This window comes from Centruroides vittatus, unplaced genomic scaffold, assembly GCF_030686945.1.
Source record: "Centruroides vittatus isolate TY-2023 unplaced genomic scaffold, ASM3068694v2 contig_18, whole genome shotgun sequence".
NCBI classification, from domain to species: Eukaryota; Metazoa; Arthropoda; class Arachnida; order Scorpiones; family Buthidae; genus Centruroides; species Centruroides vittatus.
The window spans coordinates 4,225,370-4,231,370 of record NW_027121101.1 but is presented as its reverse complement, the minus strand read 5'-3'; positions in this window follow the sequence as shown (position 1 = coordinate 4,231,370).

Here is a 6,001-nt window from a genome sequence, read left to right as displayed (position 1 = left end):
ACTCAGCTCGATCAGCTGCATCATTCACAGATTCAAACTGCGTTATGTTTTGCTGTAAGGGACCGGCTTCTCCTAATGAGTCCCCCCTTCTATATTGAATTCAAAGCTTTCTAATCGCAATATCGGTGGCGTGCCGTCTGGAAACGCCGCTTCCCTTGCATTTTCTAAGATCTAAATACATATTGCGCGATTCTTTTCATATTTTAACGTATTTTGAATTTCTTAAAATTAATATTTTATTATAACCGCATTATGTATTTTATTACAAATTTCTATACATGTGAAAAACAATGATAAGATTGCTATTGTATATTTGAATATAAATTTGTGTATGCATATTCCCAATGGAAGCGCAGTAGGGCCTACTGTCGAATACGGGACAGCTTCCACAGTGAAAATATCTAAACCTCTGGCGATTTAGCTGGTGATCTACACACTAAAATATGGTATAACGCTTCCCGATTTCATCCATTGGCCACTGGTAGGGAGCTATTTGACTAAGTGGATTGTTTTAACTTGTTAGACATAAAACATATTATTATAATTAATGACGATCTGAACAAAGATGTACTAAAAGAATTATATGATTTAATATCGTTAATTTTTACGATATAATTTAGTAAACATGTATTTTAGTAGACAGTAAAGCAATTTCTTATCAGATCGATGACTAATTAAAAACGAAATATTTTATAAATTAGTGCAAGGAAGTACGAAGTTTGAGTCATCCATTATTATAAATTATATCTCTTAATAATTCAAAATGTTGTAATATCGTGTGATATTACAAATTCTGATAACAAATTTCCTAATTATCATCACTCCCGATTTGATTTGGATTAAGTTAAAAGCGCAATTAAAATGATTCCGAGATCAAACAAAAGAGAAATGGGTTATTGTATTCTGTTGAAAGTCTATTTAATCTAACGAAGCTAACAGATAAAAAATACTTCGATAATGATTCATCTTTCAATCTACAACATAAAATTTTTATCATAAATGTATATTTGAGCCTCGATTTTTGTGAAATCGTGCTCCTGTTTGCCTTAAAACACGATGGTGCTATATATACAAATCTTTAAACTACGCGAGTTTTGCGAAGTAGAAATCTAAAAACATGTTATACAAAATTTGTTATATTTTGACAAAATTTCAAAGGACATTTTATTGTATTTTTTCAAAGAATTACGAAAGACAAAAGGGCCGTAAGATACGGCATGATATTATCTGACCATTTTATCTTAGAAATCGATAGAAAGTAAAAGCTTTAAAAGAATCGATTATATAATTATCAATATGATTTATAAGGATGAAAAGCTTACTATATTTTCAAAATTTCATTACAGTTCCATAGACAGTTCCATTAAAATCATCATTTATTTTATTTGAAAATAGCTTCATAAATCAAAATTATTAAGTAATAAATTATAGATTTATAATATATGTAATCCACAATAACTTCTGAATATGATATAACGCTAATACTGTATAATACAATAATATAACGATGGTTAATTCTACTGACAAGTAAGTTAAATAAAACTTCTGTACACGTTACGAACTTTGCACAGCAAATAGACCTATCATTAAGATAATTTAATGAATATTTTTTTTTTTTTACTAAAGTGATAATATTCAATTTTAATTTAAAATTTAAAAAAAAATGTTTAAAAATGCATACTTAGCATCAATATTTTTTAAATACAAACTTTAAAAACAAAGTCATTTTTTCGCAATTGTATTCGCAATTCAAAAACAAACTTTTATATTTTATAATTTGATCAATTATTATTTAATACAATTTTACTTATTTAACGCAAGCAAAAACACAGTTTACACAATAAACATTTTGTGTTATTGAAGTGAATTGGTGTCATGTAAATTAGTGGCTTTTCAAAAGAATTTTTAAATAATAATATTTAAATTTAAGTAGAAAAAAAAATTCGTTCGTGTCTTTGAATAAACAGAAATGAATCGTAACAGCACACAAATAAATAAATAAATAAAATAATATTGGAAATTGTGTTTACAGTGCTTGACGGTAGCCTAAATACAGTAAAATAGGTCTATGAGGTAATATATTTAGCTGTACATCTCACCAGTTAAAAATAAATATTTTCGTTAGTTAAATTTATAAACGGATAGTTTAAATTCGATGCGAATATCTCGTTTTGGGAGGAACAATAGTCAATACGGATGTTATGCAATGCAGCTATAGAATGCAATATCAGCGTGTAGGCGTTAAGATAAGTGTATTAATAAAAACTTAATTAAAAAAACTTTTTTTTTCTATAGAACATAACTATTCCTATTAAGTGTAGCCTACATTCATCGACTAGTGCAAAATTCTGGGCGTTTACGTGTTTTTTTTTTTTTTTTTTATCCGGGGCAGTCAATGGAAGATTAGATATATTGCGAAACTTATTTGGGAGTACTGTACATCGCGTAACGGTTGTTACTTTTATTAAAATCAACTATCTTTTAAAAAAAAAGTTAAATTAGGAAGAAAGGTAAGTTACTTTTCGATTTTTTAAATAGATTTTAATATATATAAGCTATTTTTTAAGTTATGTAGCTTAATAACTGTTGTACTTACAAGTATAACCTATTCTCAAGGTTAAAAAAGAGCGTTAATCCCATCTTAATATTTAATATTTATTACACCGTTACAAAGTATTAAGTATAAAGTATAATTATTAATAGTTTTTAGGTGTGGTTTGTGTATTTTTCAAACCCGGAGGCTATACTTATAAAGTACTGTAGATCATTAATAATCGTAACGGGTATAACTAGATTTAAAAAAAGATACCGCTTCTCTGTTATTTACTTTTATGTTTTGTAATTAAAATACCTTTTAATCTAATAGAAAATATTATATAAATTTTTTTATAGGTTTATTTCGCAACTGCTAAAATGAGGTTACTTTTGTTTTGACAATAGTTTATATCCAGCAGGTTGTTTCCGACAAGAAACGAGTTCAATGCTGTTATAAATGGCGAAAATTGAAAATTTAAAAGTCTTTTAGCACTTATATACTTTATTATATCTTTTAAAAACTTTTATACGCTTATTACGAGTACATTACCGCGATCATGAAAAATTCTTTGGATAAAAAAATTATTTTAATTATATTTAACTTAAAAATCGTCTATAAAAACGTTATAATAATAATAATAATTAAATAAAGAAGATTTTTCTAATCTTTCTTAATAAATTTCACGTTTATTTATTAAATTACATTACTAAAAAATTCATAATTTGATATCAAATACTCGAAACAACGTTTGATAAAATTTTTCTGTCAGATAAATGATTTAACCATCATTTCTGCTAACAGATGGCGATACATGAGAATTAAGTGCGGTTTTAAATTTTTTTTTACCGCTAATACTGATGCAATCCGATGATTTACATAAAATATATATATTTATATTCAATTATTAAATTTTGTAATATTTTTATTACAGCTTCAAGATGTGTAAATGTCTGTGGACCATCTTCTGGGTTGTAGTTCTGATCTTCGTAGGTTATCCCATAGGATTTTTCTTCGCCGAATTTTATGTACTTCTTTGCCCACTTCAAGGTTGCTGCGATGGTTGCACTGGGTTAGTGGAATTTCTCCTCAAATTGACTCAACTTCCATTAATCTGTGCTAGAAATGCCGCAAGTGGCAAATCTCTTTGTTCTTAATGCATTTTTCAAAAAATTTTACAAGTCGATTGAGAAATTCTAATGTGGAATGAAACGTGAAACCATTATAAACGAAACAATCCTAACTTGAAATTGAAATTTTTATAAGATCTATGTCACAATAAATATATTCTTTAACTTATTATATATATATATTGTGTGTGTTCTTGGTTCTAGACAATTTAAGACATATGATTTTTTTACAATTGAAGTTTTTCTGGAAGTGGAAAAGGGTCACTTTTAATAAATGTTTTTATATAGGGTCATCCGTTCGTATTTTCAAAACAGCTGACCCAGAAAGTTTCGGAAGGATGATTTACGTTTTGTGTAACTCTGCGGTCACATTAAACTTTATTAAATCTAAACAAAATGAACCGTTATATTACCGATTATTCAAATTTTCGAATGTTTAATACACCTCGATATATTGTTAATTTTATATAAATTATTTCATTAAATTAATTTTCTTTTCGTACGAAAATAAATAAATAAAAATATTTACTTGAGTAACGGTTAAAAAAAGAAACAATTGAAAGAAGAAAAGGAAGAGAGGAGAAGTACAATAGGAAAATTCACATCAGTGAGTCAACGGTTAAGAAAAAGACAGATGACATTATAACCGGTTTGATATTATTCATAGTTATAAACATATGCAAAATTATAATTTAATACATCGATTATGTGATGCCAACGATGATGTTCATAATAATAATAGACCACAAACCGCTTGTCCTTTCTTAGAATAAATCTGATAGTTTGTCATAAGTTTTTCGTATAATTCATCATGTGTAAAACATGATTTTATGCTATTCTTAACCGATTCCGGAAATTATAATTTCCACATATCTCAATTTCTTACAAAGCAAAACCACTTTTTTGTAATGAAGATGTCCACAAATTTTTAATACATACATCGTCATAAATTGTTTTTTTACAATATATTTAAATATTATACATTTTTATTAATACGAAACATTGCAAAACTGATACAGACGTATAAAAGCTAAAGTTATTTATTCAATTGGAGGAATTCGTTGAACATTTTCATCAGCTAAAATCTATATTAAATAATTATAAACTGAGGATAAGTCTTGAAGATTAAGATTCATCGAAGCCAAGGCTTTGTTAATCACGTCTAAAGTATACTTTTGTCCTTGATGCCGTTTGAACGCTATTCTGTCATCATCCACCGTCCAACCGGATGATGATAGATCGTCAAGAACGTCCATATCCATGATTTACGCCATGTAGCAAAGTGAATTAAACTTTTATAAATTTGACAAATCATTCGTATTGAATTTTTAACAATATTTATATTAATAATAGCTCAATTATGTTTAAAGTAACAAAATAAAAAGCATCAAGGCTTTAGAATCTAAAGCCTTGATGCTGATATGATTCAATGAACTATAAACTATTCGACCTTTCTTCTAACGTTTAGAAGAAAAATCGAATAGTTTATAGAAAATGAAAATTTAAATACTAAAAAATATAATGTGTTGTTTTTAATCTGATTTTTATTAAAATACCTCGCCTTTGAATACAATATAATTAGTAAAATAATAATTCATATCACGTCTTACGAGGATCAAGATGAAGAAAAACACTTAGTAACACATGCTAAAAACCAGCCGTAATGCAAAGTTTTAACGAAAATTAAATTTTAGAAAACAAATATGAAGGACTTTGCGGTCATACGAAGGATCTAATCTATTGGCATGAGGTGAATAATGAAGAGCAGTCCCGAGAAATGATAAAATAAAGTTAATTCAATGCAAAACACTGCCAGAATTTTACAAAGGGCGTGCCAATTAATGAAGCGGTGGGCAGAAGGATGTATCAGAGCAGACGGAGGATATTTTAGGATATCCTTTAAAAAATTCATACACTTTTATTTAAAATACATTCATAAATAATTGCTTTCTTGTTTGATGCAAGTAACTTTTATTAAAACTTTGCGAGAACGGTTCGCTCTCAGGCCTATACTTGTTGGGAATTTTTTAAATTCATCTCGACCCTTTAAAACGTGCTACGAATTTTTATCAATATGTTTGAAGCACTGTGTATTATAATATATATATATATATATATAAAGTATATTATATGTCCATTATGTTTTAAAGATGGAGAAAGAAAGATTTTCTATATCTTTACAGATTACTCCACTTATATAAATTATCAGACAATACTAAATGTGGAGGAAACAAAAAATGAAGCAATTACAAAACAAAATGAAGAGTTTCAAAACAATAAAGTTGTCAAAGGATGTGATGTATTGGAATTTTGATGCATGTTCTAAAATTGTCCTTGG